Source organism: Lichenostomus cassidix, chromosome 2 (genome assembly GCF_008360975.1).
Source record: "Lichenostomus cassidix isolate B80296 chromosome 2, HeHo_3.0, whole genome shotgun sequence".
Lineage (NCBI taxonomy): Eukaryota > Metazoa > Chordata > Aves > Passeriformes > Meliphagidae > Lichenostomus > Lichenostomus cassidix.
The window spans coordinates 121,948,195-121,970,789 of NC_139482.1; the positions used below are offsets into that span (position 1 = coordinate 121,948,195).

Genomic DNA, 22,595 nt, shown 5'->3' on the forward strand with positions numbered 1-22,595 from the left:
TGATTTTGAATTCTGGTTTGACTTATGCTGCAAAATACAAAGGCAGTAGGTATTTGCTTTAGTATGAACTAAATACTGGAGGTGCGTGTATACAGTAAGCTCTGGTAGCAGTTTAAATGTTTGCAGGATATTGAATCCAAGCAAGTTACTTTATTTAAGTTTACTGTAATACAATGAAAGAGCCTTAAGCCAGCTATTAATATATTCATAATATATATTCCTCTTAAGATTTGGGATGGGAATGATGCTCTTCTGAAAACAGTATTTGCCCAGCTCTTACAGAGGATTGCACTGCATTGCATCTAAAACAAAAATATCACTCGGCTTGAGCATAAAATGTAATGCTTTCTTTTTTTTTTTTTTTTAACTTTCAGCCCAAGAACTTGCCAGTCAAGATGAAAAACTTCTTCTAATGGAATCCAGCTTGAAAGCAACTCAAGAGCAGCTAAGTGAGCAAATAGCAGAAACAGTTCGCCAAGAACAGAACAGTAGAAAATCACAGACGGAGAGCTGAAGACTCTGAGAAAACATATTCCAACTTCTGAAGAAGAAATTAGTAATTGCAAGTGAGTTACTGCTTTTTCGGTATTTGAGAAACAGAAGATATTAAAGTCAGCAGCAAATCCTTTTAATATGTACTGTATTAATAATTGCTCTCAGGTAAGATGTAGTGTGAATATGTTCGGTAACTCTATTGAATAAACTGTTAAGTCTAAATGATTGATTAATGTACATTTTAAAATACGTCCTGCACTTAAAAAATTGAGTGTTGAAAAATACTATTATTAGGAATCTGGTTTATTTTAAAAATTAATATTCTGTCGTGCTGAAATAGAATAGTATGTGTAATTGTTTATTACCTATCTGTTAATGGTATTCTCATCTTCCTCTTTTTAGAGACCAAAGGTTACATATGGGTCTTATTGTCTTTCTTTTTGTGTTAGAGAAGCTGCCTCTAAGGAAGAGGCTACCAAATTAAAGGAAATTTGGTATTTGAACTTTTAGTCACAATAGCGAGGCATATATGAAGTTGCTAACATAAACAAAAAAAAGCAAACTGTATACTTTAGGAAAATTTACACTGTAAAAATTACTTTTGCTCTAATCAGTCAAATTTAGTATCTATTAAATTGAAGGCTAACACTTAGGATTTAATAAAAAAGTAACAATTTTCTAAAATCAGATTTTATAATTTAGCTAAATGTTAACTATATTTTATATTGAGCCACAGTGATTCTTTATGTACAGTTCTAGAGATTTAGAGTATGCTAAGAATTACTCACTTCACTTGATTCTTTTTTCATGCAGTCATTCTCTTCTTATTAAAGTTATGTTACATTAAGCAATCCCTATATATACAGAGTGAATCTCATGCTGTTTTGTAATATCACAGAGCATGAGGAACATGTTATACAACACAATTTGGCTGCAAAAAGAAAGTATCTTCATTTGGTGGTGGACTGAACATTTAGAGCTAGATTTTTTATCTCAGGTTTGTGGCAAATATTAATCAAATATTATCTCAAAAAATCTTCTCTAAGGAAGACTTGCTATATTCAGATGGAACAAAAATCATGTATCTAAAGTAAAATATTATATGTGCTCAGTGTAAATGATGTTTAGACTGGAACTTCATCTGTTCTGCAGTTCAAATGCTTTAAGTTAATTTTTATGCTGAAGGCTGGGAAAATCTTCATGGAAGAAACAGTCTTCAGTGAAGAAATGTGTCTTCATTTCTTTAAATAAAATAGCTTGGTGGTTTTCAACCTGTAGTTATATCCCTAAAGACATTACTAGTACTCCTCTAGGGAAAACACTGTCACTGATTTACTTTCCTAACACAACTTGAATCTTTTGCCATAGTGGGTTTTCTTAACCATTTGAAGTTATTCTTCAGTTTACAGAATGCCATGTTATGCCAAATCTTGTAGGTATTTCTTTGAAAACGAAAAGGATACAAACTTCTAGGACTACTGATTGTGGTAATTTATTGTGAGATCGGGGGCAGGGAGGAGGGGGGGGAAGTGGAATTGACTCCCAGCTGTAACTGATTGATTGTGTCATGAAATGTAGCTTAAGAGAGAGCAGGAATTTTGCAAAAGTTCACTGAAATGAGTTTCACTAATGTTGAAATAGGAGGCCAAATTATAATCATTAAAAGATTTTTCAGAAGGACTTTTTAAAAGATATTTTATACTTTATATGAACAAACAAAACTTGAATGAATCTCTTCACATGCAAAAATTATTAACTAACCGACATTTTCCTGTTCTGTTTTCTACACTTATTCAGTGACTTTAGAAGTTTGTTACTTCAGCACATGAACATAATACACTTTGATGGAGGGAAATATTTTCTTAGCTGTATAGATTATCAAAATTATTTTTTATTTAATATTATGTAAAATTTTGACTTTAATTTTTGATACCATTGCTTTTTAAAAGTATTCTGACTCATTGCTGCACGACCACATTAAGCAAGTTATTTGTTGAATCTGGAAAATTAAAACTTCAAATTCAAAACAATAGGTTTAATAAAGTGGAAGTGGTAAATCTATAAAATTAACAAGGAAGTAATTTAAATATCGAAATTTCCCTTTAAAACAAGATCTTACTGTGTACCTGAAAACAGTAATACTGTGCCAGTTGGTATGTGCTCTGTTCTGTTCCTTGGGAGACAGAAAGAACAATGGATCTCTGTCCCCTGGGTCTTTTGGGACAGGGAATGTCATAAGGGTTATATTTAGTCACTATGAAGGGTACTGCATGTGTCATAAAGTAGCATCTCTTTTGCACTGACTTATTCAAAGTCATACAGTCCTGGACTTTTCCTACCTTCCTCCTTAGTGAATCTGACAAATGCAGCTGGTATCAAGGCGAGAGCACAGGACCATACAAAGAAAAATGCAGCGCGGCATAAATTGGTCAGCTAAAACTACACTGAGACCTGAGATTCTGCTATAACAGTTGGGAGGCCTTTGAGGGGAAAGGTCCATTTCTGTATGCTTTTATTTCCTTGAGGTGACGTCCTTGTTATAAGTTATTTTTCGTGGAAGTGGTGAAAAAAGGAAATGGTTGACTAAGATTTAAAAACAATAAAATAGTCCCTTATATTCATTAATTTACCAGAATAAAAATATTTTGTTTTAAAACAGAGTAAAAATATTTTCTGCTAATTTCACAGGGTGCCCAAATTACATTTATTTCACAGTGAAACAACTGAAAAGTTTTAGAAGTCACAAGCTTTGTTTGTTGTATACTTTTCCTGGAAGAAAAAAACCTGAGGTAACACAACCCCAGTCCCACTCCCCACTCCTCCACCCTGCTTGCCTCCCCCCCAATATAAGCCTGTTACACCTGAAAGATTTGTTCGGAATGTCCAGTGGGAACCTGGAAACCGTAATAATTTGTAGTATCGATTGTGTGAAGCTATGCAGCTGGGGCCTCTAGTGAATAGACAGGAATAGACATTTTATTGATTAACTTTTACAGTCATATTTTCAGGACTCTGCTGCAACATAATTTTCACTTCCCAGCTTTGTGCTGCTGCATCATGAAACTTGGATTCTTCTCTCTTAACATTTACCCACCTGAGAGAAACAGTACAGACTTGTCTTTTTTGAGCTGTGCTCTGCAGAAATGCATAATATTTGGTGTAGTGAATTCTTTTAAATTTCCCCTCTGCTGTCACAATAAAATGAAAAATCTTCACAAGTGATGTTAGGAAGTATTGAATAAGTTGCACATCCTCCCTAACCCCCCATTAGATGCTATTTGTAACACCTTCAAGTAACTCTATTCCTCCTTTGCATTTTCATTCTTATTTTCTAAAAGGATAAGATTCTGGCAAAAGCAAGCCCCCTTTTTGCATCCCCAAATTCCAGAAGTGCTTAAAGGAAAACCAGAACAGCCCCATAATGAAATAGATGTTTTTGTTAGGTAGTGAAATTTTAAAAGACATAATGTTCACTTGAAAATTTGAAAGGAATTATCAGTAGAATCTGATTCAGTTTTAGGAGTGACATCTTGCATTAACTGAAATTGCTTATAAGCTTACTGAGCGTGCAGTATTTCAGTACAGTTACTTATAATTTTAAAAATATATGTAGACGTACTGAAGTCTTATACAGGCAAACCTTGAAAAACTTTTTTTTCATTTCTGGTACAAATAATTTCCAGAAAAGAATAAAAATGGCATTGTGCCATTGTGCAAAGGACTGTTGCATATTTGCTTTCTTTAGTATGGGTTACTTTGTACATTAAATGCCTAAGCCATTTCTCTTTCATGCACTTAGAAAATTACCAGTGAAAATCCTGATCCACTTTTATTAATTTAGTGACTGTTTATTATTAGTTATTTTATGTGCTTACTTTCACGTCAATCATGTTTTTAACATAAGTTTAATGATGATTTATCGGTTAAATATTTACAATCCCTCATCACTGGTTCTAATGTGATTTAAATGTCTGTCACTCCACTACTTTTTCTATGCTATATTGCTATTAACATCTTCTAATTATAACAGTGTTTAAGATATTCATGGTCATGTTTCCTGTTGCCTTCCCCTCTCATCAGAGACATGATGGTGTGCAACATATGGAGCTACAACTCAGGCAGAAACTCTCCCACCCATCAAAAAAGGTTCACTTTGTTTACCATTGTCAAACTTATGATTGAATAATTCCTATTTTGTTTTAAAAAATCAGGAAAAGTGTGGAAGACTTAAAGGTAAGAACAACAGCATCAAAGAAGAGGCTGAGAAACAACTTTCTGAAGACTTCAGTATCCGCTGGTCCTGGAAGTAGAAAAAGTCTCAATCAGGTGAAGAACTAGAAAACCAGAAAAAGCAGGTAAGTTTCTTCTCATGCACGGAAAATTATTGTGTTATTTAGCAAACTGAGTAATAGCAGTATCAGATTTTAATGGCATTCTAGACCCCAATCTTTCAAACATATGTGAATGCAAGTCACAGTTTCACAGTTTTGTGAAACCAATTACCCTATAAACATGCGAAAAGATGCTCACAAGTTTGAGACATTGAAGATGAAAACTGTTTTAGGAACCACTCATGATTTTGTTTTGTAATTGTGATATTTTATTATAAAAGTAGTGAATTATGATGTAAGGATTACAGGAAATCAATGCAATGTCTGACTGTATTTTAGTTTAGACTAATTAAATGGAAATCAAAATTAGTGTTTGTGTGTGTTAGTTAAAGAAAGGGGAAATGGTATTCCCTCTTCTGAACATTTGTGGAGATGTTAAATGAGATCAAAGTAGTATTTCAGTAAGTTTCATATGTTCTAGGTAGATAATCCCCTAAGTGCTCAGGACTCCGTGCATAGAATATTAACTGAATTTCTAGATTTTCTACTTGGTGTCTTTCTCCTTTTCTATTTTGACATATCCATGCTAAGGCTTCTGACAGTTGTGGTAACCTTTTCATTATGAATGAAAAGTAAATTTTAAAACTTTTAAGAAATAAAAGACTTGAAATGTTTTAAATGTTTATTTAATAAATTAGATGCAAAATATAACAAAATGTTTCTTAGAGCAATTTTTTACACTGCAGAAATGCAAGACTAGTTATAGTTACCAAATTTAATCAGAGAATTCTAAGGTTTATTGTGACATACCTGAAGGCTGCTTGATTCCATTACTTTATCTATTTCTTCAGGAGAAATTGAAAATCTGAAGTATTTTAATAAGCTTGTGACATTAAGTTTGATATTTAATTTCTAGCTATTACTGGAAAAAGGAAGACATTAAGTAAATAAAAATTTGTGTTTATTGACTTTCACAGTACCTATGACACAAATACTAAAAAGAAAAATAAAATAATTATTTGTTCAAGTATAGGATATGATCCTATACATTTGTGTCTTCCCAAGCACTGTAGTTATGACTGGGAAAAGCTGAATTGATTGCAATGGAAATCTACCTGACAGTAAGTATTTGCAGTGGCAGACAAAATTATTTAAGAAAAGAGAATATAGAATTAAGAAAGACAGATGGACTCATAAGAGTGAAATACAAATAGTCTGAATCAGGATTGATTTCAACATAATGTGGTAGAGGAATCCCCACTTATTGATCAACTTTAAAGCCCATGCACAGCACTTAAAAAGATAAAGTAAGCAAGGTCAGATAATCAAAGCATTTAAATAGTAAAAACAGCAACTGCCACTGTAGACTGCTAAAATAAATCCATAATACAAATTGCTTTAGCAAAAAGTGGATGAGCAGCTGATCTTCCTATTGAACTTTTATACTGTTCAGTGACCACACTGGGGAGAGGATTGGAAGAAATGCCTTGAAGATCAATATTGAGTGAGATGTAGCAGGGATTCATTCTGAACATGAAAGAATTACAAGTATGAGAGTAGAGATCTTGAGGAAATGTCGTCAAGAAAGGACTGTTCTTTTAAAATATCACACATATTATATGAACATAGAATTAGCTTATATTCTGTTATGATCTTTGAGCATTCAAAGCTTATTAAATCAGAAATTTATTTATTGCAAAACATAAAAATAGGACAAAAAGAACTAATGATTTTAATGAAATTACTGCTAAGAATTTTGTAACCTCTGTCTTCAAAACAAGGGGAATTTTAATCATAATAATTAATATAGTGTTCAGTTGAGGCTGCTATTTTCCAGCCATATGTATTTCAAGTCTTTTGCTTGAATAGGAATGATGAACTGGAATATTGTATTTTTTCTCTTTTTCTGATATTTTTTGTTTTTTCAAAGATCAACATGCACCTGTAATTAACATGTTCAATGCAAGTCCTATTTCTTCAAATCTATTCCAAATAGCATTTTCACAGACATTTTAAATGTTTTGTAGAAACTACAGTGCTCTAATACATGTGTTTCAAATTTCAATTCTTCCTAAACCTCTTTAGGTTTTTCATTTTAAAGTAGATGTTTAAAATATTCCATAGCTTTCATTTATGCATTGATTTTTCCATCACTATTCAAAGAGTATTTCTGAGAAAGAAATACTAGATGTGGAATTTCTACAATAGCTCATTTTTTTCAAATTTGTTGTTTTCATCCACTGTTTTATTATATAATTGTATAAGATATACCGTATTTTCATGGACATATTACCCCTTTAAAATGCAGAATCCTTGGGTTTTTTTGTTTGGTTTTTTTTTTTTTTTACTGCAATCTTCCTTTACTTTCAGGTTCATTGGCCTACCTATAAAAATGGTGCTATTGTTAGAAATTAATAATTCAAGGTTTGAAGGTATTTGTATATCAAACAATAAAAAAGGAGCACTAAAACTAGAGTGTTTCAAGGATATAGAAAATTCTTTAAAAAAAAAACCACAAGTAAAGGGAGCACTTGTGTTCTCTTTGAAGATATTTTCTGACAAAATACACAGATTCCCAAACTCATGAAGTTTATTCGCCATTGTAACTGTACAATACATCCTCTTGTAACACATAATTATTTCCAAATAATATTGGCTCCATTTTTTGCTGTATGAATTGCTGATTACAGCAATTTCAATGGTAAAATTGTGAAAAACCATATTCATAGTTGTCAAAGAAAGGTCAGCTTATTTACATTCATTAAGAACTTGGAGGGCCATACAACATTTTTTTCCTTTGGGATTCTTATAGTTATTGATTAGTATACAGCTGCAGGAAAAATTAGTTAGAATTATATTTCACTTACCACTGGAGGGTGTATATTAATAACAACAAAGTTCTACATTGAAAAAATAGAGGCAGCAAATTAAATAATTGTCATTTTTAAAAATTAAAATTGTTATATTTAACTTTTTAAAAATAATCTCTTTTGAACAGCCTGAGGAAATCTTTTTGTGAACTTTTCCTAATACAGTATATTTATTTGCAAAAAAATACATATGCACTTACATTAATGTGACATAAAATATTCAGAACTTTGTATTTAGTAGCGGTCTTTCAAGATGCTTATAAACCAAGACAATATTTAATCATATGCTTAGCCTTCCTAATATAGTGATTTTTTCTTACATAACTGTGTAATTACTAACCCCAAAATTTAATTTAAGCATATGAATAATCCTGTCCTAAAAATGATTTTATGTTTGTACTCTAAATATTAAAGACCTTTCAAGACCAACAGCTATATAAAATCATAGGAAAATGTTACAGTCATCACTGACTGCTAGCTCTTTAGGTATTGAAAAATAGGGGTAGTGTCTTAAAAAAATTCTACAACAATGTGGGGTCAGGTGAAGCACATTGTCAAACTGTGACAAACCTTTGTTTAAATGGAGAGAAAGGTAGAGAACTTCAGATTTACAGATAACAATGGTGCTCAGGTGGTATGCATTTGAAATCCTGTTTGTATTGCATTGATAAATACTGTGCATGATTAGTGCATATTTCTGTGAACTTTTAACACTTTAAATGGATTAGAATGTCTTATTTTGATCAGATCCATATTGTTCATTAAGATAAGATTAGGTCCTAAAAAAATATTTGGCATATTTCCATTACATTCAAAAATGTTTAAAGCAGAAAATACAGAATACAGTTTTCCATAGTGTGCATATATAACACATGTTTGAGATTAATCAAATCATAGTCACCTCTAATTAACAGCAGGGAGCAATTCCAACATGGGACAGGGCCAGATGACTAAGAAATGAAGCATATATTTAAAAGATGCAGCATACTAAGGAAAGAAAAATAGGTTATGACTTTTGACTTAAAAGAACTCAAAAGTTTTTAAACCTGTGCCTCTGTGAATGTGGTTTAAACATTTTACTTTGTTTTTTAGCTGGGCCAAAAATTTTCAGAGCCCTACAGTTTTGTAGATACAGTTTTCTTTAAAAATTAATTATTTTCATTCTCCATAATTAATAGATTAAAACAAAAAACACCAACATTTGCAACTTCAGATGAACAGCTTTTCTTTCAAATCCTAAAAATATCTGATTTTTATACTAAAATTCTGTCATTTACCACGGTGCTTGCTTAGCTCCACTGGAAAACCAGTGATCAAGGAATTTATCAAGGACATACACAAAGGTAAATTGAGTTTTCCTCCTGTTTGTGGGTTTTTCATGGTTTTTGTTTGGGTTTTTTTTTAATAGGAAGTTGTATCATTGATGAAGAAGAAAACTCAAGTAAAAGAAATGTGGTTTTGTGATGAAGACAACTGGAGAACTAAATACTTTTCTGCCCTTTTCCTCAGACATAATGAAGACACTACCTCTAAACTTTTCTGAATATCCAGTCTGAGATGCTGCTGTCTGATCTGTGTCAGACTGAACTTTGCCAAGAACAACTGTAGCCAATGATAATTTGCTTTGGACAGTTAAAGGTCTTCACAAAGAAGCATTAACAAAAGACATGAGAAAACAATGTTCAGTTGTATCTCTGACTGAGGATTTGAGCCAAGGTCATTCTCATTGCAGAGCAGGAAAATAGCTCCTGAGCACATACAAGTTTTTCTGTCTCTCAATGATTCAATAACTGCTAAACTTTCCTATGAGAAGGGGAAGACCCTGCAAGAAAGACTAGAGAGAAATCCCTCTTAAATCTATATGGGATCATGTTAGTTCAAAGTGTTTCAAAATAAAAGAGTAATTAATCTCTGTTCTCATATATCCCAAATGAGAGTTCTGATAGAAAGCAATTTCACATTTTATTTTTGCCTAATGTGAGCCTCAACTTCTTTTACCCCATGTGCCCAAATCTGTTTACTTCAACTGCCTATGTATAAAATAATAATAGAGATGTATTCTCATATCACAGATGCTGATATTTATGAAACACTCTAGACACCATTGTGTTGAAAATCAGCAGCTATATTTATAGTCTTTTTAGTTGTGTCATTGTGTGAACCATGTTTCTGTGTTTAAGTCACATGTAAGCAGTTTAAGCTGGCATACATGGACATTTTCTGTAGGTTGCAGATTCAGAATTTGCCACTGAATAGACTAGAAGTTTATTCCAGGATCTTTTTAGGACTTAACTATTTTGTGCAGTGTCCATGATTTTTAAAAATAATTAAATGAGAATTAATTTGTAGGTTTTGGAAATTGAAGTAGAGTGAAGGATATATTTTCGTTCATATCAGCACTTGAATATTGTATTTTAAACACTAAAAGTTAAATTATAAGAAATCAAAATGTTTACGTGTTTGTCCCCTAAGTGATAAAAGACATCATACAAGCTGGATGTTAAAAGGAAGTGATAATATCAAGTGATAAAGCTACAGTCACGCAAATATGCTTACATAGGTTGGACAGAAACTAATATACTTGGCACTATTAATTCTGATGTATTTGGAAAGGTAAATATTTGAATTTCCACAGTAATGTTTTTTTAAAGTAAAATCAGCATCAGAGCCTTCTCCCAAGTCAAAGAGATTTCAGGAGGTACCCAACCTAAAAGTAAAATTGGATTCACCTCTTTTATATGGATATTTTTCAACAAGAACACCTGTAAAGGGATTCCTTGCTTGGTGTGCTGTATTGCCTGACTTAATCAGATCAGAGAATTGCCAAACAGACACTTTCTCTAGTAGGGAAGTAACAGGTAAGATAGCAAAAAAACCCAGGATAAATAAGAGCCATAGCACAGCACTGACATTCTCCAAGACACAAGAACTTTTCAACAAAATGGATGGAGAGCTTAAATTATAGCTCACTCTCTCTGCACACAAATACTCACATGTATTTATTTGCTAATACCTTCCTTAGAAATATCCATATTATTTTCATTTACCCTTTTCAAGATAATTTGACCTTGAGCAAAAACTCAGCAAGACAAATTTCGATCCAAACAGATGAAGTTGGGGAAACCTCTAGGTAACTTAAAAGTGTGTCTAATAATGGAAAATTTTGTGGTAGGCAGAATGATACACAACTGTAATAGCATCCTGGTAATCACTGAAGCTACAAAAACTGTTGGTTTTTTGTAAATGACATCATCTTGCTGAAACTAGTGAGCGTACAAAGGATTTTCTTGCTCATAGACATGAAATGAAACTGAAAATAACAAACTCTAACAAAAGAAACTTAACCTTGACACAAATGTGATACTGCCTTGCATATAATTTTCAGAATTGTATTGTATAAGAGCCCTTTAAGGATAGATATAATCAATATCCTTCGAAAATTCAAAAGAATCTTTTAAAGAAAGCAAATAATTTTGTTCTTTTTCTTGAATTTTTTTCAAAATCGTAGTCACAGATTTACAAGGAATGGACTTTAAACTGCCACTTATTGCTGTCTTCAATAAAATCTAAACAGTCAGAACCTTCTTCTAGAACTAAGAGGAGGGTTAAGAGGATGCCATAGTTCTGTTTGATTTACCTTTTGATTTTAAGTTCATTGATTTACATTTATTTGGAATTCCCTTTCAGATGGATATTTCAGTTGTCAGAATTCATAATGGCAATATATATTCTCTTTTTAGGTCTGGTAAACACTAGGATTACATGGGAGCCCCTCTTAAAGTTAAAAGACCTTTAGGTCTGCAAAAGAAACTTGAATGTTTTGAAGGAGAAACTTTCATCATTGGACATGACAATATTCAGTCCATTCTTTTCCCTATAGATTTCTCACCAGTCTTGTGTGTTCTCTTGTAGTTTGTGTTGTTGACTACTGTTAATAGTAGCCCCTTTGATTCCTGTCAAAAACGAATGGAATTTGTCAGAGTGGCTTTGTTTTATTTTATTTGGGGGTTTTGTGGTGTTTTTTTGTTTGTTTGTGGGGTTTGTCTGCAGCTGTTGTAGCCAAGTCCGCTTTTCTGGGTAAGGGGAAGATTTTATGATTTACTCTGAGCAGTGCACAGGAAAAGCAACAAAATTCTCAGGAGGTTCAATATCAAACTTGCAAACTTTAGAACATTAAAATAAAATAAGGCACTTGGCAAATTTAAAAATGTAGCCCTTTTGGTTAGAAAAGCACCAATAAAAAGCATTAAATTAACACTTGGTAAAATGTATAAGAGAAAAGTAAAAAGGAGAAAGAAAGTATTAGAGTAGAAAGGTATAAAATCAACACCCACAGATCCAGAAATGAAACCTGATTGTGGAAATTTTGAAGCCTCTTGGTCAAAGTGCTGTTGCAGTCTTGATCCACCAGGGGTGAGGGAAGCCTTCAGTTTGGAGTGAAAAAAGCAGTTGCTTTATTAAATACCTAATGATCTTGCTGGATGAAAAAAAGTATACATTTTAAAGAATGCATGAACAATAGTTATGGTGATAACATCTAAATCTTATCTAGCAATTTACATTCAGAGATGTCATATTTTGTTAAGGATGTGTAATTTAATTTAATATTTTAAGAATACTAGGATTTTGCATAGATGTGTAAATATTTATATCTGTATTGCTTGGGTAATAAAACTGATTTTTATAGATTAGGTCTTTAGAGAACAAGATAGTGAAGTGTCTTGTCTTAGGCATCAACACAGATAAAAAGATCAATACTGTTTGAATAAAGGAATGTGAAAAAGAACAATTTATAATGGCAAATGAACATATTAACTCACAGGAGCTAGCTTCTCTACAGAAGCTCTCTCTGTATGAACTGAGAGTCCATGGGAAAAAATGCAGTGACTCTTTCTCATTTTTCTTTCAGTGAGAAAGGGAATAGGTTACTTGGTGTTTATTGAAGGAGAAAAATGCACACAATCTGACAATATTTGCATTCTGTCTTACTCTGCTGTAATTTTCCTGTCCACTCTGGAGGTTTGTATTAAATTCATTTTCTACTGATAAAGCCATGTATACTCAAGAAAACTAGTTTTCTCTGTTTCACCTTCTCTTGCATGTGTATTTATAGAAAGAAATGTCTTTTTGTTTGTTTACTTTCACTTCCAACTTGACACAGCTGTGTAAAAAATAATGTAGTTTGGGTGCTTATACTTTTCATCCATGTAATTAATACACAGGAAAGAAAGCATTGAGATAAATGGAACAATATAATAAAATGTTGGTTGAAATTAGATACTTCTAGGAAAAAAAATAAAGATTTGGCAGGAATGAAAGCTTTTCCATCTAAATTATACCATGTAATCTAAACTGGTTTTAAGCTTAAAAAGCATGCAAATCACAGAAAAAGTGGAGGAAGGGATTGGCTGGACACAAGAAAAACACTGTCATGTGCAGGAAGAGCTTTCAGAAGAGCAGTCTCAGGTGAGAATTCTCCAGCTGGACTACGGTGCAGTGAAAAAACTGATAAAATACCATAGTACTCAGGTAATAGCCTTGGTACAGTATATGAAATTGAAGCTTAATATTTGAAGTAATATAAATGAATTTTCCTAGGTTATTTTTCCCCTTGAAAAGGAAATATTTAAATAACTTTACATATGAAATTCGCTTTCAACACATGAGAGTTATTACTGAAAATATTTAGTCAATATAAAAGAACATTACTTCTTTCTAAACTCTTTTGGGTGAGGTGCATCTGGTCTAACTTCAGAAATTTAGAAAGCCTAGGTGGAAATACAAGAGGGAGGATCCTAAGTTCCTGTTACGGTCATTGGATACTTAAATCAATTCAGAGAGAGGAATCAAGAGATGATCAGACACTAAGCCAAACAAGTATTAAGTTGTGTTTTCTGATCAGTTCTAAAAAAGTGTCCAGATGAACATTCAACCAGGCCTCCACTCAAAGTAACAGAAGACTATGTATGCAGTCACACATAATCAACTAAATGCAGATGTACAGTTTGATAGTCTGGTGAGTTACCTTCTCCCAGTAATTCATTAAATGCTGAAAATAGTTTTATTATTTTTTATTATTTTATTTACTTGTTTGTTTGTTTGCTATTACTAAATATTTCACAGGTATTAATACAGGCCTTTGCTCTGAAAAATAATGTATAAAGATTTAAAAGGGAATTATTTATGACCTAGAGAAAAAAAGTTAAAATAAGAGATGACATTTTATGTATCTTTTATTGTTTATATTTAGGGTAATATTTTCTTTTGGATTTGCATTTGGAAGTTTGGTGGGTGGTGTGGGGTTTTTTTCTTTGTTTTTTTAGTAGAAAAAGAAAAGGATGAGAGAATGTGGGTAGATGAGAAAGTGGGCAAATAAAAGAAATAGTAGAATGACTACTACTATTGTTTCCACCCTACTGTTACCATACCGTACCAATGGAGATTGATTATTTGCTGTATTATTTCACTAATGTGTATTCATTCTGGAGCTTGACTGAACCTTGAACAGAAAGAATATAGAAATGTTTATTTAACTGAAATTTGTTGCCACCTGTGAACCATATGGTGGCAAAGTGTTTCCACTGAAAATATTTAAACATTCAGAGGCGAAAAGAAAAAAGATAGAGGTTGGAAAAAATAAATATATTTTAGATTTTAAAGGTTTCTCTTCATGCAATTTCAGTGGAAATAGTAGTTGAAGAATTTCTACACAAAGTTTGGATTAAATTTTTCACTTATTTTTAAGATAAATGTTTTACATTTCTAGTGTTTCTGACATATAACCCATCAGGGTACTAAAAAAAATTAAAATGCAGTACATCTGTAGTTGTTTACTTGAATAAGTATTTTATAATATAGTTATTTGCGAGTAAAGAAAGATTTAATGTAGAGGTAAATATGCAATGAAAATCAAATCAAGCAAGTGAAATATTTAATCATGCTAACACTTGGATTATCAATGTATCATAACATTAATTTTTTTATACATGTTGATTCTTGCCCAATAGAGGCAAATTGCCACTGGGAACAACTGGTTCCATTAAGCTTCCAAATTAGTAAATGCTCCATCTAAGTCGCTTGGGAAGGTACACTGAAGGCTTCATCTTTCTAAAGACTCTATTTATTATCTTTACTTATGTAAAGAGTTCATTAGAAAGAATTTTACATTGAAATATGGTACCTTTTTAGCCTCTTTTAATGCAGTCACGCGTCTTTAACTACCAGACATAAAACTGCTTAATTCTGTGGATATTAATGGATTCATATGTCATAAAGCCAGAAGAAACAGTGTAATCGAGTCTCATATGTGACACAATACAGGCCATAGGACTTCAGTGAATTAAGTGGTACGTCATGTCTAAGTAAATGTGACTGAAATGGAGCATATTAAAACACAACATACTTTTTTTTAATACATTCTTGACTTTAAAAAGCAACTGTAACAGAATTTTTGACAATCCTTCATAAGTTCTCTCAATAAATCTAGCTTTTGAAAACAAGCAATGTTGATTCACTATCATTTTAGCCTCTTACTCAAAATGTCATATGAAACGGAATATGGAACATAATACTGTGTTATCTTTTCATCTTAATCGACATTACCTTAAAACTCTTAAAACAAATACAACACATAGTAGGACAAGATGTGTTTATAGTACAGTCACAGTAATTTGTAGTATTTATATTAATCTAATTATATTAATCTACGTGTGTTCTTTATATCCATAGTCAATGCAAATTAGTATGGATTTATGATATCAAACCTTCAGTAGTTTGAGAGGAATAGATTAGTGAATGCCAGGGCAGAATTATTGGAATCTCACAGTTAGACCCGACAAAGTATTAACAGAGAATTAGTAGAGCGTTAGAATATTAGTTTCTACTTTTTAAAAAACCTTTCAGAGTTTCTAAGACCATACAACCTAAAAATGGTCTAGAATTTCTTTTTCTAGTAGCTCTTCAAAAGTTATTAGGTACGCTATACATAGGAAAGTAAAAATCTATATGTAGTTCTGTGACTGTAATAATTTTTATACTAAGCCAAGTACTGTGAATGCCATTGTTTTGATTTCTTAAATATCTTCTTTTTTTGTGGGGGGAGAGACACGGATCTATCTAATGCTGTTGAACAAATTACATAAATGATCTTATTTTTATATTCAAGTACCTTGGATTAATTACATCCCATTCATTAATTTTTTGTGGGGTTTCTTCTCCTAAGATACTGTTTGTGCACATATGCACAGTGGCATATGAGTGTACACATGCAAATCAATGTCCATGGTTACATCTATATGCAAGTAGTCACATAAAATTTAAATCAACTTCACGACATAGTTGCACCTCAAATATGACTTTCTCAAGACTCTTTTGGTCAGAAGAATAACTAACTTCTAGTTTTGCAAATAATTCCAACTCATGTATTTTAAATGGATAGAATCAATTAAAATAGAATCAATCAGCATTTTAAAAATTGATTTTATAATTGGTATAATTTATCTATAGGGGTGCTTTTTAAAATTTTTCAAGTTAAAGAATGCTTTGGCAAGCATAGTTTAGCATCTCCAACACACCAATTCCCTCTGAAGTCTCTGAGGAAAGCTCAAATTTTCTCCTTTAAGTCTAGTTCTAAACCCCATGTTTTAAAAGTAAAGTAAATTTCACAAATTCACAAAGTAAATTTTAAATGTTTGGAAGTCTGTCAATCTAAAATAGTTTAACTTACCTTGGACCAGATTTTGTGTATAATGTTTTTGAGAACATTGTTCCATTATAGATTTCTAAGTCAGTAGCATCAAGATATCAATTGTTCTAAGTGGATCAATTTACTCAAACGGCTCATTTATTTATTTGCTTGTTTATTTCTGGCAACAGTGATTAACTGGTATAGTGATTATGAGAACAGCATTTCACGGTGTTAGTATTCCATCTGAACTTATAAGTAATTTTCTAACAATGTTATCAGCAAACTTCTGTGTATATGTTACTCAAAGAAATCTTACAAGTAACTTTGCATTTTAAGCCCTATGGACTAGATCCATGTAAAATAGGCAATACGTATCAAATGATAATTTTGATTTTGTTTCCCTTGAATAAAAAGCTGCTGTCAAAGGTAAAAATATCTTTACTTTTCTAGTGGAATTCCTTTTCATTTCTCATTGTTATGGATTCATAAGTAAGCAATTTCACATTTTATTACAAAATAAGTAGAGGCAGGTGTCTAGAAGATGGGGAGAATGGCATACTCAATTTCCTTGTGGCATATATTAAAGTTTTAGGAACATATTTGCTTGGCCTTCTGCTGGATTTAGTCAAACTTCAGCTGACGGGTAAGTAAGCATTGTATAAACATTTTCTTTGCTGTACCAAAGTTTAATTTATCTTCATCCAGACTTCATGATTTCTTCATTTTTGCATAGAGTGTTAGCAACCAGTACAGGAAAAAACAAACTGTAAATGAGAAAAGGCAAATAGAGAGCTAAATTTTCAGAGTGGAAAAAGCAGACCTTGAGTTACATATTGTTTTAATACAGAATAAGAAATATCTAATAAAAAATTTCACTGGCTTCCTTGTTGCTATTTAGTGCTATTACTCTAACAATAGCTATTAGATTGTGATCTTTTTGTTGTTGTAAGACCATATGTTTTAAACATCTTCTAACTACTCTATTTCTTTGAACTATAGCTTTATCTTTTGAAAGGATAACGTACCCTTAGATAATATACCATAGCACAGTCAGTAAGCAGACTGTTGGCTAAAATGCATTCTAGTCAAGGTGATACTACTACTTGTACAAAGTGGAATTAAGTGTATACGATCTACTTTCTCTTCTTTGTATGCTTAGTATTGTTGGAAAAAATAGGTCTATAAAGGCACTTCTGAGTGAGCACCAGAAAAAGAGAAAAATATAGGGGTTTAAAAAATGGGTCCAAAGACTCTGAGAGTCATGTCTGTGAAGACTCTTTCTTTCATTTCTCCTTATTATTCTTTAATCAGAACTGTTGCTTGTAAGTCATGTGAAACCAATCTCCAAACTGCGTGCCAATGAATAATTTACTCCTAATTTGGTATAATCTCAGGAGACATTCAGGGCACCCACATGATGTATACTGCTTAGTAGCAACCTGAATGAGGGGTTTGAGTACATGTGGGTGCATGCTGTTGCTCTACCATTTCTGCCTACATGAATTTTAACTTGTATGTCTAAAATAATTTAGAAATTATGTTTTAATTTATTTTTTCTTTAATTTCTCAATAATTATTCTCTTTTCCAGATTAATTTTAGCAAATCTGTAGACAGCTACATGCAAATGCCTTGCTTCAAAACGAAAATTTGTAGAACTATATCCATTATATACTTACAGACATCTGACATTCCATGTACTGTATCTACTCTAAAACAATTTATGCTTAGGTAAATTGGGATGTAGAATAGTTGTCTTTTATGTTATATCACTTCATGACTTTTATCTTCTAGGTCAAATATAATTGAAAAAAAATATCTCAGGCTTGCTAAATTGACTTTACAGCACAAAAGGTAACTTCACAATGAAGTAGTGTTAATTTAGATAAAATATCATTATATGAGAGGAATTCTAGCCAGTTCATATATGAGAAGTTATATTTGTGCTAGAGAAACTATTTTGAAATAAATAACACCCTACATCTTATAACTTGCGAGGGAGGCTAGTATGCCTTACCTCTTTCTTTGCTGTCAGGGTGTGCACATAATTTCTGTTACACATATATTTAGAAAAGATCACACTCCAGTAAGGTTACAGCTCCTGGAACAGTTCCACAACCATTGTGAAAATTAAAGAATTGAAGTATACAATTTCTATTTCATTTTTCATCATCCATATTAAATATACTCATAGCTGGCAGCCACATAATATTTTATAGAAGGGAAAAAGCCCTAAATTTTCAAATATATTATCCATATGTCTGATTCTTAATTTCCTTTCTTTGAATATATTTGCCAATAAAATATCCAGTGAATTTGACAAAGCCTTTATGTTTTGGGGGAATATTAGGTCATGCCTGCAAATGGGGAAGAGCAGAGGATGAGAAAATATTCTACATTGAGAAAACATGATTTCGTGCAATGTTTGTTGATGGAGAAAAACTGCAAAGCTTTGTTTAGTTCCATGCATTCAGCTAGATTTAGGAAAATATCTTTAAAAAAGAGAAATCAAAGTAATCATGCATATGTATACATATAATGTTTATGTACCTTTCCTGCAGAACAAAAAGAAAAAAATGTTGTATTAGTATTCACATTTGACATCCAAGATGTGTTGAAATTACTAAAATATATAATTCAATTAGCAGGAGAGAAGGAAATGTCATATAGTGATATTCAAGCACCTCTAGATATCTATAAGAAACTGTAAAATGATGACATTTTACAGGAGGTCAGAAATTACAGACTGTGATCTCATGTCTATTTTAGTGTAAAGAATTTGTTTACTCACTAAATAATGAGGAAATGGACCTCCTGCAAAAAAAGATCAGTTAAGAGACACTGAGATTTGCTTCAGACTTCAATGGGTCATATATATATATAAAAATATAAAATAGCACTAAGAATCTTGAATTCCTTTGGAAAAAAATAAAGAATATTTGGGATTTAAAAGAGCATAATATTATGGAAAGGTAACTATATATTCATTGAATCATAGAATCACAGAATGGGTTGGGTTGGACCTGTCCCTAAAGATCATCATGTTCCGAAACCCTGCCATGGTCAGGGTCTCCTTCCACGACACCAGGTTGCTCCAAGCCCCGTCCATCCTGGCCTATTATACTTCCAGGGGTGGGGCAGCCACAGCTTCTCTGGGCAACCTGTTTCAGTGTCTCACCATCCTCACAATGAAGATTTTTTTCCTGATATCTAATCTGAACCTACTCTATTTCAGTTTGAAGCCTTTGCCTCATATCCTGTCACTACATGCCCTTGTAAAATGCCCTTCTCAATTTTTTTTTTTTGTAGGCCCCATTAGGTACTGGAAGCCCACAATTAGGTCCCACTGAAGGCTTTCCTTTTCCAGGCTAAACAGACCCAAGCCTCTCAGGCCTTCCTTATACGGGAGGTGCTTCCATTCCTCTAATCATCCTGGTGGACCTTCTCTGGATTTGCACCAACAGGTCAATCTTCTTCCTGTGCTATATGTGCTGCATGTTGACAAGGTAATGCTTTTTATATCCTACTGTGTAATCATTTCCATAAAAAAGCGTTGCACATAAATACAAATAAAAATATTTTCAATACCACTGCTGGTTCTGTATTTAATACAAATTACAATTAGGAAAAAAGTAGGGAAACATATAAAATGTCATTGCTATTGACCCTTTATATATGTATAGGGAGTAGAGCATGATTACCTCTTTAGTAAAATAAAAGGTTCAAATTTATTTGATATAAAATCCATTTTCATTAAATGCCCAACAATTCTACAGTCTTTTTCTCCCAATAATTTCTATGCTTTCTTTTCTGTTATTCATTACCATTTCTTGTTTTTCTCTTTTAAAGCAACTTGTGAGGTTTTCTATTATTCAGTTATTTAGTTTCAGATTTCTAGTGTTTTCAATGGTCCCAGTTCCAACGCCCTCACATCTTTCTGGCTGGAGTGTCAGGCTGAAAATTCTCTGAGGCATGTGTGCTACAAGGGCAGAGTATCATGGAATGGTACTAAGAAGTTTGGTCCATTGTCCGCATTCTGAATATGCTGTGTATATCTTAACTGCCCTTGTAGTCATCCACACTAAATGACAGTGTGAAAGCAGAGATAAAAATGGAAATTTTTCTTTTTTATTGAGCCATTCACAATTTTACCTACCAAATTTAGCAGGCACAAGTCATGCTTCAAAATAAATTCAAAATTTTATGGTAGGTCTGAAGGTCATAAGATATTGTCCTAGGTTACAATATAGATGTAGTTATGTATTCTTTTACCACAAGCTGTGGGCCATTAGCTGTTATCTCCTGCTAATGACCCACCCTTGATAACAGACAATGGGCCATCAGGGACCCACCAAATCACTCATGGACTTTCCTCACCCTACTGTGGGATGCTCTGCCCAGGAGGGAGGAGCCAGGTGTTCCCACCTGGATATAACCTGGCCTTGGAACTGCCTGAGCTAGCCCTGTCTACTGGGTTCCCAGAGGACCAGAGCTACCACTGGATCTTCAGCTGGAGACTAGACCTTCACAGGATCACTGCTTGAACTGGACTACTTCAGCTGGACTGCTACCACCACCCTAACAGGGTGTCAGGTTGTATCTGACTTTGACAGTGCTTTTCCTTGTATTATTTCACTTATTGTTAATTTTTCCAGTTAATTTTAGTATTGACTTGTGATCTCCCACTGATTTGTTTTCAAACCAATACCGATATATTCCCTTATACAAACTTTTGTTTTCTGGTACCATTAGTCAAAGGAAAGTCTTTGTCAGTGCTCCTGAATCAGTAGGGACAAAAGCCATTACACGTTTCTTAGGAGGTTCATAAAGATAGCTATACTATAATATCATGTTCTGTACTACACTAATAGTTTAGTTGCAGATTTACAGCAAATATTTGTCCTTTCTTCAACACCTTTAATCAATTTGATTTCTCAGTTCTGTTTTCTCAGTTTCTGGTTTTTTTGTAGTCTTTCTCTTCAAATCTTCCATTAGATTTTTCCTAATCTTCCTTACTTCAGCAGGTCTGCTGTGGCTTTGCACTGCACGGTGTATTTAACAACTCTTTTGAAGATATGGCAGTGTTAAAGTGTAGTACAGAAAGACTTGAGTTACATTTTTACTGAATTACTCCATTTTTAACTGCAGCCTATACAGAATATTTTCAGTTGAGTAGTAACTGTAAATCATAACCCACCCGCTCTGGGAAAAAAAAAAGTGGGGAAAGTTCTTGAATTGTATTTTGTATTTCAACATCTATCCTGTGACTGGAACCCAAACAATTGGATTTAAAGCTTAGCAAAGTATCCACCAGTGCTACATTAGACACATTCTTTTATCTGTAATGTTGATGAACCTAAAAATTAATGTTATGAATTCTCTGGTTCTGCTTCGATAAGTTTGGTTGTTGGGCTAATGTCTCACATCTGTGCAAGGAAAATACTGTTTCACCACCTTCAACATCTCTGTAAGTGAAGAAAGAGATGTCTTGTCTGTTGTAACCAAAGATGCCAGAATTTCTGCACATTAACATAACCTTCATTCTTTTCTTCTCAAGCTCTGCTTGCTGTGCACATTTAAATTTAATCTCCTCTCCTTTGCTTAGCGCTGGAAGGCTCAGATACGGAATTCTGTGTGACAATGAATCAACTGACTGTATGCTCCATTCCAATAACAGGAATAAGGGCACTGGGGACCATAGGACACAAAAAAAAATTCCAGAGGCTTTCCAAATGTCACTACAGCTAAGTTTCTACATAGCTTTTGGACTCTACATTTAAAGTGAATGAAAAGTTTGCTCCTGATGTTGACTTTTCCACATTAGAAGAAACTACTATGCATGTTTGACATAATTCTAATAAGATAGAAAAACTTATTTCTTCTTTCTGTTATTGGAAACTGTGTTTCCATTCTTTCATTTGTGTGATAGCCACGGAGCATATTTTATTTTATCTTTAATTACTTTCAAAGGAAAGAGGTGAGCTATTTGCTCTCTTTTAGGTTTTGATATTTGAGTATTAGAGAAAATGAAGAACGAGTAGAATAATTTACTTTATTCCTATTTACAAAATCCTATCTTCTTTTTTCAAAATTTATTGCTTTTCTCTGTGATTAAGTGTTCATTATTAAAGAAAATATGTTTTAAATTGTTAAACTTAATTACAGAAACATTCTGCAAATATGCTTTAAGCATCAAATAAATTTCCAATGACATT

General features: G+C 32.7%; 1 long non-coding RNA gene across 1 annotated transcript; it reads left to right on the forward strand.

Annotated features, from left to right (window-relative positions):
* The first annotated feature begins 289 nt into the window (after positions 1 to 289).
* On the forward strand, positions 290 to 17,140 carry LOC146442149 (uncharacterized). Its single transcript, XR_014850168.1, has 3 exons — positions 290 to 566; positions 4,707 to 4,850; positions 9,105 to 17,140. It is a non-coding gene; the product is annotated as an uncharacterized LOC146442149 (long non-coding RNA).
* Positions 17,141 to 22,595: the final 5,455 nt, after the last annotated feature.